Genomic DNA, 13,185 nt, shown 5'->3' on the forward strand with positions numbered 1-13,185 from the left:
ACTTCAGTGAACAGAACCGAAGCAAAATTGCACAATAAGAGTCCAAATTCCAGCAAATACAACACAATAGTATAAACCTTAGTCTGTAATTATTTATCCAATGAACTTTGTGAACCATTTTGTACAATGCTACCCTACTGCTTGCATAGAAAAGCCTTCTGGAATAATTCCATTTTGCATTGTTTGCAGAAAGCCAGGAGGCTGGGGGAACTTCCTGACCTCCTCAGGCAGGCCCTTCCACAGGTTGGGGGCCACAACAGAGAAGTCCCGCATATGGGCAGATGTTGATTTTGCCTGTTAGCAGGTTGGCATCTGCTCAGCATCTCCATGAGAATTGCAAGGGCAAGGTCTCTTGTGGTATAAAACAGCAATCCCCAACCTGTGGGCCTCGTACCACATGTGGTCCCTCAACTAATTGTAGGTGGGCCGCGAAGGACGCCTTCTCCCCCCCCCCCGGCCCTTTACTTCATCCCCCGCAACCCTTTACAACACACTTTGGGTGTCATTGTCTCCCATCACTCCCAGATGGGACTATCTCATTGCAGAGAAACAAGTTCCCATTGATTTGTCATTGTCATGAGTTAAAATTTAAATGAAAATAAAATGTTCCTTATGTTCATTGTTGTGGCGTGTCTGTATCTTATTTTGAAGGGATGTTTAAACATTACCATAGCGATCAGAGAGTGTTAGGGCAGTGGTTGAGAGTAGAGGAGTAAACTACCCCCCTCCCACTGGGCCTCAGTAAAATTGTCAAGCATTGAGTGGTCCCCGGTGATAAAAAGGTTGGGGACCACTGGAAAAGATCCCTGCACCACAAATATATTTATAGTACCATTTTCTTTCAAACCACAACAAGAGCAAAATACCGTATTTGCCAGCGTATAAGACGACTGGGCCCCCCAACATTTCCACTCAAAATATAGAGTTTGTTACATTACATTACAGTACTATGGGCCACTATGGGCAGCTCTGTCTATCCCAACTGAAGTGCACCCGGCGTATAGGACGACCCCCCCACTTGGAGGCATGTTTTTCATGGAGAAAAAGTAGTCTTATACACCAGCAAATACTGCAAGTAAACTGATTGGCAATTAATATAACCAAACTGCAAAAAAAAAAAAAAAGTTAATTACAACAACTCAGATCAGTGACAGTAAATGATGGTTGGAAGGGAGGTGGGAGGAAGCTATTAAAGAATAGCCAAAATCAGCATAAAACTATCAATCAGACCCATAAAATAAAGCAATGCAATGACAGAAAGTCAATAAAACGCAAATGAACAATCAAAATGCTATCATCACGCAACTCTGATTTGATTTATTGGACTGACCACTCCCAGCGAACCAGCCTGTGGCAGGTTACAAGTCAAATCCAGTACGTAAAATCCCAGTAAAAACCCATAAAAAAAACACAAGCAGCACAAACAAACATGGCGGTAAAAATAAACCACACCCTATAGCGGTACGCCTGCCAGAAGGGCATCCATAATGCATCGGCTGGCCGCTGATGGGTGTTGAGTGTCTTCCATGGGGGGAGGGCATCCGATCTATACCCTGCACCAGCCTTATCCATAGACCATGCAGAAGAGCTCTGTCTTACAGGCCCTGCAGAATGCCAAAAGGTCCCACAAAGCCCGCTGCTCTTCTGGGAGCTCATTCCACCAGGTAGGGGCCAGGACCAAAAAGGAATACCCATTATTTTACACATAAGCACGGTCTACCTACCTACAGAATTCGTGCGTAAGATCATGTTCTTCACGGATACTTGTCAATCATATGGTTGCCTAGGGACAAGAAAGAAAAGCTTTATGTTAATTTTACTTTCTTTGGATAAGTGGATCGGAAGAAGGAAAGAAATTGCTCCAGCTTCCAAAGACCAACACTAATGCATTCTGAAAAATGGGGGCCAAATGATGTTACCATGTTAAGCAATCCTCTACATGAAAATTTCCCCCCTCCCCTGATATCTAGCCTATATCATTGTACTTTAAACTACAAGTACAATGATATAAGCTAGATATCAGGGGGGAAAATTTCACAGTCAGAGTAGTTTAGCAGTGGAATAGGCTGCCTAAGGGGGTGGTGAGCTCCCCCTCACTAGCAGTCTTCAAGCAAAGGTTGGATACACACTTTTCTTGGATGCTTTAGGATGCTTAGGGCTGATCCTGCGTTGAGCAGGGGGTTGGACTAGATGACCTGTGTGGCCCCTTCCAACTCTATGATTCTATGATTTCCCCCCAATGGCTATTGTATTCACCAAAGGAATTTGAGAGATTTCTAGAGCATCGCTTGACATGGTGACATCTCTTCCAGGGCTTCACTGGGAAATTATTGATGGCCAACCCCGTATTTCTGCCTCCCAGTCTCCTACACAGACCTCTGATTTCTCCAGATTTTGGCTGAGTTGCAGAAAGGTAACTTGGAACCACGAATAAAGGTTTTAAAAATGAATATTCTTGGGGAAAAGAGAGTTCCCAAAGACATCCCGCAATGCAGACATTTCAGGTGAGCTGGTGCAAAAGTTCAACATCTGTGACCACATTTTACTCTTGTTTCATTCTGAAGCAAAAGGGGGGTGGGGAGATTATTATATTATTATTGTTTACATTTCAAAGCTGAGATACCAACAATAATAATATAAGAAGAAAAATGCATTTATTATCTGCCCTTCTCCAAAGGCTCAGAACAGGTAACTATGTATATGACAACCAAATAACAAGAATTATCACAGTAAAATGTATAATTAATCCTAACAACCAAACTTACAACGCAGAGTGTCTCAGCTGCAAGTGTGTAGGCCAGCATTCTAACAGTGAAGTCAGGATATCTTTGGATCAGGGGTAGTCAAACTGCGGCCCTCCAGATGTCCATGGACTACAATTCCCAGGAGCCCCTGCCAGCATTCGCTGGCAGGGGCTCCTGGGAATTGTAGCCCATGGACATCTGGAGGGCCGCAGTTTGACTACCCCTGCTTTGGATAATTAAATATATCTCATTTTTTCTCACTAATCAGAACCCTGTTCCGTGTTAAAGGGCTCATTCTCCCCAAATGAATTTGAAACTCAATGGACTCTGAATCTACCTGATCCTCTGCACATTCCTTCCCTTGAGCCCCAGTTTGTCCCAAGTCACAATCCCTGACCTTCATCTCTCCTTCCATCTGCAGCTTCGTTATTTTACAGCAAAGAGCTCCCGACTTCAACAGCGAGGTCGCAATTCCAATTACGTAACATTTTCAAACCACGTTTTCGAGAGCGTGGCGTTGAAACTCAGTTTTTCTCGGGAACAAAAATCTGCATAATGTCGTTTTAGAAGATTGACTTGCCGCGAACAGTTCCATAGATGGCCATCTATGACTTTTGGATATGAAAAGTCATTTGTACACAATGGCCTTTTACCACATCCGGTCTACTAAACGCCAAATTAGGGCTCTGAAAATGTTGGAAGGAAAAGGAACACAGCCCGGTCGCAGAGTACTGGAGCCTTATATAAGTGCAAACACATTCAAGTTATTAGAAACAGCCACGAGGCAGAACTAATTACGGTCCAAGAATATTGCTTTTTATTCGAACCTTCCAACCCTTAGGAGGATTTCTGTATAAAAGACTCTCTCTACCGTGCCTCTCTGGTTCCAAGTAAACAGCAAGCACCGGGCTTGCAATTTTGGGAACAAAGTCAGTCGTTAAAAGTGCTGAACTAACCCAAATTGCTTTAAAGATAACATCAAGATGTTAAACTCATTTCTAATTTTTCTACTTTTAGAAAAACCCAACTTCCAAGCGCAGATCTTGAAAGGGCTCCAATAGTTTTCAGTTTCCCCCAAAAGAAGAAGTTCAAGAGTTTGCTTCTCTTAGCGTTTCAGTAGCAGCCGCAGAGCCCACCTGGCAAGAGAAACCCACTTGGTGGGGTTGCCAACCTCCAGCTGGTGGCTGGAGATCTCCCACGGTTACAGTTGAACAGGCAACAGAGATCAATTCCCCTGGAGAAAATGGCTCCAATGTTTGGAGGGAGGACTCTAGGGCATTGCATTATGCTGAAGGCCCTTCCTTCCCCACACTCTGCCCTTCCCAGGCTCCCACCAAATACCCAGGTAACTCCCCACCCACAGCTAGCAACCTACCCAGAGTCAGGGGGAGAAAAAACGGCTGTTGGGCCAATGCAGGTACCCAAGTGTGATTTCAATTCTCTCTAGGAGTTATTGGGGAAGCTATGGGGTTGCAACAGTACTGAGGAATAAACTGAAACTACTTAGGAATCAACCTCTTGTTGAGCCTCTTGTGGCGCAGAGTGGTAAGGCAGCCGTCTGAAAGCTTTGCCCATGAGGCTGGGAGTTCGATCCCAGCAGCCGGCTCAAGGTTGACTCAGCCTTCCATCCTTCCGAGGTCGGTAAAATGAGTACCCAGCTTGCTGGGGGGTAAACGGTCATGACTGGGGAAGGCACTGGCAAACCACCCCGTATTGAGTCTGCCATGAAAACGCTGGAGGGCGTCACCCCAAGGGTCAGACATGACTCGGTGCTTGCACAGGGGATACCTTTACCTTTACCTTTACCTTTAAGTGTGATTTCAGTTCTCTCTAGGAGTTATTGGGAAAGCTATGGGGTTGCAACAGTACTGAGGAATAAACTGAAACTACTTAGGAATCAACCTAGGGATGCCAGCCTCTAGGTGGGACCTGGAGATCCCATGGAATCAGGGCATCTCTGGATTATAGAGATCAGTCCCCCTGCAGAAAAGGGATACTTTGGAAGGTGAGCTCTATGGTATTGTACTCCACTGAGGCTTCTGTCCTCCCCAAGCTCTAACCCCAGATCTCGAAGAGTTTCCCAACCTGGATCTGGACATTTTAACCCCCCCGCCCCGCCCATCCCCTGCTGGGGTCTAGGAGGGACCTGGCAACCCGAATTTAATCACAGGATTCAAACAGAGATGCGCATCAGAGAGCTGGCTTGTTAATGCAGGTTCAAAGGCTTGCCTTCTATCCTGCTGAATGGCTTTTGTGGTACTCAGTGTTCTTGTCTTGTTTCATTTCCTGCCCAGGAATCATTACTGGGGCACTGAACTCATCACACACGACCCAGAGACTAGATTAGATGAACTTTGGTCAAGCCAATGTTCAGCGAAGTTTTGTAAACTTTGCCACAATGACAAGTGAGTCGAAAGGTGAAGGAACCTCATGGGAAGGCTCTCCTGTGGAGTTACCAGTTCAATGAGAACTCACAAATGTAATCAAAGGTCACAATAAAAACACAAAGCCAGTTTAACAGGGCATCCTGACATCAAATATTTACATTGTCAGAGATGTCTACCACATCAGTTTTCTCACTGAAAAGAAAAGAAAAAAGGGGTGTTGAGTTATGTGCAGTTCATCCCTAACCTTTTTAATTTTGCAAAGTACTGCTACAGTAAAAGATGTGTGTCTCACTGTGTATAAGAACATGAGAGCATAAGAAGAGGCCTGCTGGATGAGACCAGTGGCACATCTAGTCTAGCATCCTGTCTCCCACAGTGGCCAACCAGTTCCTCTGGACAGTCAACAACAGGGCAAAGAGGCTGAGGCCTTCCCTTGGAAAGAACATAAGAAAAACCCTGCTGGAGGAGACCAGTGGTTCATCTAGTCCAGCATCCTGTCTCACACAGTGGCCAACCAGTTCCTCTGGTGGGCCAACAACAGGGCATAGAGGCTGAGGCCCCAAAGAAATTTGGTTGGCCTTGATCAGAGCCAGAGCCTTTTGTGGAATGTACTCCCAGAAAACATCAGGGCCCTGGGCCGAGTTCACCAAGTTTTGAAGGGCCTGTAAAATGGAGCTCTTCCATGAAACCTACAGTTGAGGCCAGTAATATGTTAATATCTATTTTTTGCCCCCCTCCCGTATTTTTTTTTTGCCTCCTCTAACCAAAGTTCTAGGGTTCTGGCTTTTAGATCTTTAGAATTTTTAGCAAGGGCTTATGAATAAATTGTAATACAATGTACATGCTATCCAACATCCTAAATCCGCATTTGGCAGAGAGGGTGGTTACAAATTCAAAAAAAAATTAAATTAATAAATCCTTCCTCCTCCATCCCCTGGAGCAGGGGTAGTCAACCTGTGATCCTCCAGATGTTCATGGATTACAATTCCCATGAGCCCCAGCCAGCAAATGCTGGCAGGGGCTCATGGCAGTTGTAGTCCATGAACATCTGGAGGACCACAGGTTGACTACCCCTGCCCTGGAGGACCTGTCAACCTTATCTTGGAGGGGGGGGGAGAGAATTCCTACAAAGGAAATGCAGATCCCCCCCCTTCCCCATCTCATGATCTCTTGAGGTTTTAGAGTGCTTATTTTCAGATCTCGCCACATTATGTTTGGGGCTGGTTTTTGTTCACTAGGCTGTATCAACTTAGCAAGCTGCCCGGTTTTCGTCAGGAGCATAAAGAGCAGAAGGTATTCAAACAATACACTCTTTTAAAACAAATGTCTGTTTCACTGCAGTCTTTCTACTGCAAGATATGGGTCCAGTCTGGGCACAGTTCCAGGCAGGTACAAGAACATGTTGCCATAAAAGGCTGCAGTGCAAAGTCATTAAACTAAAAGTAGAGAGGATACGGCCGAGCAGGCAGACTGGAGGTGTGGATTCAGTTTTTACAGTGAAAATGATAGAAGTGAAAAGGTCAAACATTTATATAAACCATGGTTAAGGGGCCTTCATTCTGTCCTCAGATTGTTCCCCCTTTCATGCCATGTGCTCTTTATTGATTAGTGAAATAATTTTATGGACAAACTAAACTTTTCAGTTTGGATAGAGGGAGATCCTTACATTGCTAGACGAAGAAGAAGAAGAAGAAGAAGAAGAAGAAGAAGAAGAAGAAGAAGAAGAAGAGTTCCTGTCTGCCACGTTTCTCTCCCCAAAGGAGTCTCAAAGCTGCTTACATTCGCCTTTCCTTCCCTCTACCCATAACAGACACCCTGTGAGGGAGGTGAGGCTGAAAGAACCCTGAAATTACTGAAGAAGAAAAACAGTTGGTTCTTATATGCCACTTTTCTCTACCCGAAGGAGTCTCAAAGTGGCTTACAATTGGCTTCCCTTTCCTCTCCCCACAACAGACACCCTGTGAGGTAGATGAGGCTGAGAGAGCCCAGATATTACTGCTCAGTCAGAACAGCTCTATCAGTGCTGTGGTGAACCCAAGGTCATCCAGCTGGTGCGGAATCAAACCCGGCTCGCCAGATTAGAAGTCTGTGCTCCTAACCACTACACCAAACTGGCTCTTAAGAAGAACAGTCTGCGGAGTGGGCGGAACAGCCTCAATGTGGGTGGGGGAATGATCATTGAGGGACAGCAAAAGTGTGTGTGTGGGGAATCCAAGGGAATCTGTCTGTTTTTGAATTAACTCTAGCTCGGAAGCAAAACAAGTGTAAAAAGAAAAGCAGCACAAAAACACTCTCCGAAAACCCGAAAAACAGTGACTGGAAAGCAGACTGAGCTCTGAAGGGAGGGGGAAATCAATGCAGAATGAAAAAGAAAACCCAAATGAGATGCACACCAAAAGCAAGGGAAAACACTGGTGCGTAATAGGCTACTGAAGAAGCAAGCAGTGACTCATAAAAGCTTATACCATGCCAGAAATTTTGTTAGTCCTTTATTGTGCTATGAGACTCTTGCTCTTTTGTACTGCTGCAGACAGACTGACGTGTCTACCTATCTTCATCTGAAGATATAGCTTCCCATTAATGACAATTGACATACTAATCGATACTCCATAGTTTCTGCAGCCCAAATGCTGGTTGTGAGTCCCTTATTATCAAGTGACACCCACAAGCTCTCATGGTGACAGAAGCACCCTGCACCATTGTTTTATTGTACTGGCCTAAATCTCGACATGGTTCACACTTGGATTCCTGGCAACTGTTCACTTCTATCACCTCCTCTTCAATAAAGCTTCCCTAAGGTTGCCAGCTTCCAGTTGTTACAAAAAAGAAAAGGGGAGTGATCAGACAGAAGACAGGATACAGAAAGTAATCAAAGGTAACCCCTGTGCACGAAAGAAATGAATGTGAATCAATAAGTTACAAAACTAAATGTATTTGAAACTAAGCATATATGTACATGTATTTTTTTATCATACATATGAATGAATTACAATATAAACATGAGAAACAATTATGTGCTTATGCAAATGTCAGAAATCTACTAATAGTATAGAATGCACACAATGATAGAAAAAAAATTCTAGCAATGAAGACCAAGGTATAAGCAGGCACCATTCTGCATAAAACACATTTTTTGAAAAGGGGAAGGGAACAAATTCCGAAGTCGACACTCTGAAAAAAACAAGTAAGTCACACTAGCAGTAAAGTCATGCTCCAAAACAATTTTTTCTATTATATCACATAAACATCTCAGTCATATTCTGAGCCAACCATAAATATTCACATGTGTATGAAAGCATAAATATCAAATTCCATGGAGCCCACTTTCTGGGTCAAAACCAAAAGGTTAAGTAGAAATACAAGCCTGCAGTAGTGGTACTAAGAGAAAGCAAAAATCACTCTCCGTTGGTATGCAATTCAGGTGTCGCAAGACAAGATATGTGGGAGTAACACGATCAGTAGAGATGGAAAGCTAGCTATCAATGAATCCCTGTTTAACTCACAAGCTGGAGATCTCCTGCTGCTACAACTGATCTGCAGGCGACAAAGATTCGTTCACTTAGAGAAAATGGCTGCTCTGGAAGGGGAAATTTTATGGCACTGATGCCTCTTCCCTCCTCAAACGCTACATTCCTCAGGCTCCACCCCCAACCTGTCCAGGGCCTAGTCTGCACACAAAGGATAATGCACTTTCAATGTGCTTTGGCAGCTGGATTTTCCAGTGCAGAACAGGAAAATCTACTTCTAAAGTGCATTGAAAGTGCATTATCTACTGTGTGCAGACTAGGCCCAGGTATTTACCAACTCAGAGTTGGCAACCCTCTCTAAGAAGCAACCCTCTCTAAGAAGCCCTCTAGTCCCATAAACAAAATCTTTGCCATTCTGTTCAATACCTCCAATATAACTTACCCTAAATATTTCAGATTCCTAGTATGTTGACTGTCATGCAATTCCTGAGGATTGTCCTCCGTCCCACAGGAGCAGCATTTTAGGGAGATTAATGGGCTGCAGAGGTAGGGGAAAGGCAGGGACGTTCTTATCCACTGACAAATATGCATTGTGTGGGCAGAAAATTTACCCAGAATCAACCCACAGGTTGTAGAACCGTGTACTAGACTCCCAATGGGCTACATGCAGGAAGATCAGAATAGACTGGTATACTTTAGCCTCTAGTACCAGGAAATTAGCTGTAATGCCACTGTAAATTATGAGTTTGAACATTTTAGCTCTTTTTTGTTTGCCTGTTTCCTTGCTGTTCCTGCAACGACTGCTATTCTGCCCAGAGTTTGCCCCATTTCACCGGCCCCTGTAATCCTCTGATTGCAGAAGCTGAATGACTCTGCCCCTGTGGAGTGGCGCGGCCCACAGTCTCTCTCTTTCCATGTTCACCAAATGAAAAGTTACCATAAAATGTATGTACTGAGAAAGGAAAGTTAAGCAATTACACAGCTTGGAGCTAAGCAGGTCAAAAGCTCCATCTCCTCAAAAAAGCTCAACTAATAAGGACCGTTTCCGCAAGAGGAATCTGCCTTTGGACAGCCTCCAGTTGCTGGAGGTTTTAGAGCCCCCTCTGCATGATATTGTCTGCATCCTGAAGCTGTCCAGCGGCTGGCTTGAGTTTTGGCCAGACTTGCCTTGGGATGAGGGAAATCGCCAAAACTGGATTTGCCACCTCCTATTGTGCTTCGCATCAGGGAGCAACCAGGGGCAAGCCCATAGGGAGGGGGAAAGGCGCAATATTCTCAGTAACATTGTCCCACCCCTTCCCTTTCCATTTCCTCTGCCACAACGAGGCAGAGGGAAAACGCAGGAGGGGTCTCCCGTGAAGAGAAATGCAACCGTGCATTTGCAAGCAGGAGATAGTCATTTCCTCTTCCACCAGAAAAAGGATAAACCCTAACATTTTAAAGCTTTATAGAACTGAAAAACAATTTTCTGGAGTTCGCAAGAGCATGTATAGTTTCATCATTCTCCGAGGCTTGATCCGTACCGCTTGCACAATGATTATGAATGTAAATACTGTATTTTTACACCTGTAATTTCTATTCAGGAGCTAATATAATTGCCTCTGCATACTTCAGAGTCTTGGCCTGTTCATATGTTTGACCCATAACAATGCTCTTTGGCTGGAAAGCACGCTCATTTGAATCACTATCATTATGTACAATTAGAATTAATATATAATTATGATAAATATATAATATCATGAATGAATGAACAGCTTTAAAGGGGGATTAGATTTACAGGGGATAAGTCCATGAATGACTACTAGCCATGGTGACTGAGGGGAACCTCCACACTCAAAGGCAGTAAACCTTTGAATCCCAGGGCCAGGAGGCAACATCAGGGGAAGGCCTTTGTGCCCTGCTGTTGGCAATCCAGAGGAACTCGTTTTCTTCAATTTTGAGAGAAGTCTGATGCTGACACCGGAAGGAAGCACAGCAACGGCTTCTCCAAGATGACTTCAGATATTATTGGATGGCCTGGGGGAATGAGCTCCTGGAGGAGCTAAAGGCATTGACAGAACTGGATCAGTTCCGCAAGGCTTGTAAGATGGAGCTCTTCCGCCAGGCATTTGGTTGGACACCAATGAACATCGAGATGACTCTGGTCAAACATTGACTGGGCTCCCTCCACGTGGATGCCCACTTTATCTGAGAAGAGATTTAAAAGCTCTGGAACAAATCAAGTGGTGAAACAACTAATACGATTAATTTAGATACTTTTATGGTTTTATTATTACGAATTATTAATTGGTAATTTTACCAGGCATGTTTATTATTTTACACATTGGAAGCTGGCCCGAGCTGGCATGCTGGAAGGGGCAGGGTATATATTGAAAAATAAAATAAATAAAAATGGGAAGGGGCTACCGAGACCTGGATGGTCCAGGCTAGCCTGACCTTGTCAGCTCTTGGTTGCTAAGCAGGGTCAGCACTGCTGCTTAGAACTTGGAGGGGAGACCACCACGGAGGTTCCAGGTCACTATGAGCAGAGGCAGGCAATGGCCAACCACCTCTGACCAACTCTTGCCTTGAAAACTCCCTGTGTTCATGCTGAGTTGGCTGCAACTTGATAGCATTTTGCTCCCATCACCATGGGAAGGCAACAGGTAGTCACAGTTGCTCCCATTCGACTGGTAATGCTGAAAGAAGGTCATAAAGGTAAAGGTAAAGGTATCCCCTGTGCAAGCACCAAGTCATGTCTGACCCTTGGGGTGACGCCCTCCAGCGTTTTCATGGCAGACTCAATACAGGGTGGTTTGCCATTCCCTTCCCCAGTCATTACCATTTTACCACCCAGTAAGCTGTGTACTCATTTTATCAACCTCGGAAGGATGGAAGGTTGAGTCAACCTTGAGCCAGCTGCTGGGATCAAACTCCCAACCTCATGGTCAGAGCTTCAGACAGCATGTCGGCTGCTTTACCACCCTGAGCCACAAGAGGAGTGGTATAAAGAAGACCGGGTAGAATAGCTTATCTCTGGATTCAACCACAGGAAGGATCCCATCTCTGAAACTCTGCAACCATGGATGAAAGATTCAACAATAAACTTTCCTCCCATTTGCAATGATTTCCATCTTTTTTTTAATAAGCAGCACAATGACGAATTCAACTGCCGATCATATCTTGCATTGTGCTTAAGTCTTACAAAGAAAATAACGTTACGAAATGGCTTATAATCATATAACTACAGGCAAATTTTGTACTTGGCCCAAGACCTTGATTGAATAATCTGTAATCTTGTGTAGGTCCAAAAGGCTGAGATCTGATTTTGAATCTGACGCAACTCTCTGGATTTGATTCCAAATTTCAGCACAGAAGGTTTAAAAACTTCCTGATCAAATCATTCTCATTGTCCAGTACTAAAAGTGTCCAATTAGTTTTAGATATACAGGTAGATAAAAATTTGTGTTTGGTAACCATGGCTGCGTCTTGTGAATTGCTTCTTGGAATTTACTCATCTCTTAAACCTAATTCCAGTCTGTGAACAAGCAATAGAACAAGAATCCAACTGGTTCCACACGCAAGTTGACCTGCTCTGTACTATTATTCTGTGCTATAATGATTCTTGCCTCAGGTTCTAAGTTCAAAAAATGTCCCATTTTCAAACTGGCATACGGATGGCTCCAAATTCAATTCCCTATACCTCCAATTAAAAAGATATCACGTAGCAGAGAAGTTCTCTGTCATACACCTTGAAGATCTGTTTCTAACCACAGTGGTTTGTGTGGGTAGAACGAGCTTTTCCCATAAGAACTGTGCTTTGAGGTGCACTAGTTAAAGAGAATATTTATTGAGGAAGTTATTTTGCTAGTGAGACAAGTTCTAAGCTTAGAGCTACATGGCTGACAGGAGGACAAGAGTGAGGGGAATGAAATCAGCCTGAGAATTACATTCGGAGACAAAGAACCAAGCAGAAAATACACACATCCTCGACTTACTGGCTGTGCTGCCACATGTAGGAGCTGACTTCTTATATAGAATTGACACAATATATTCTACCACATCGTACTAGGCTAGCTGGGCCAGTGCTCTGATTCTGTATAATGGCCAAGCCACAAGATAAATCCTCCCCACAGCTACATGACACCTGGCTTCAGCACAATTCCCCAGGCTCCGTGAGGCCTGATGCAGAGTGGGACTGTAGCACCAGGGGAGGAATGGTGTTAGCATAAAAAAGCTAAAGGTATCCCCTGTGCAAGCACCGAGTCATGTCTGACCCTTGGGGTGACGCCCTCCAGCGTTTTCATGGCAGACTCAATACGGGGTGGTTTGCCAGTGCCTTCCCCAGTCATTACCGTTTACCCCCCCAGCAAGCTGGGTACTCATTTTACCGACCTCGGAAGGATGGAAGGCTGAGTCAACCTTGAGCCGGCTGCTGGGACTGAACTCCCATCCTCATGGGCAGAGCTTTCAGACTGCATTTCTGCTGCCTTACCACTCTGTGCCACAAGAGGCTCTGGTGTTAGCATAGGGATGCCATAATAAGAAGAAAAATAACACCATATTTTTAGCCTACCCTTCCATGTTGCTCAGGGCGGATAACAACAA

The 13,185-nt window shown here is 44.4% G+C and overlaps 1 protein-coding gene across 2 annotated transcripts in view; it reads right to left on the reverse strand.

The window, feature by feature from the left end:
- The window catches only part of PRLR (prolactin receptor), a 115,662-nt gene that overhangs the window by 42,799 nt on the left and 59,678 nt on the right, over nt 1–13,185 (reverse strand). For both annotated transcript variants that reach the window (XM_077346959.1, XM_077346960.1), the window contains exon 3: nt 1,725–1,783. The gene's annotated coding sequence lies outside the window, so the exon portion shown is untranslated. The remainder of the gene's footprint in view (nt 1–1,724; nt 1,784–13,185) is intronic.

Source organism: Paroedura picta, chromosome 7, assembly GCF_049243985.1.
Source record: "Paroedura picta isolate Pp20150507F chromosome 7, Ppicta_v3.0, whole genome shotgun sequence".
NCBI classification, from domain to species: Eukaryota; Metazoa; Chordata; class Lepidosauria; order Squamata; family Gekkonidae; genus Paroedura; species Paroedura picta.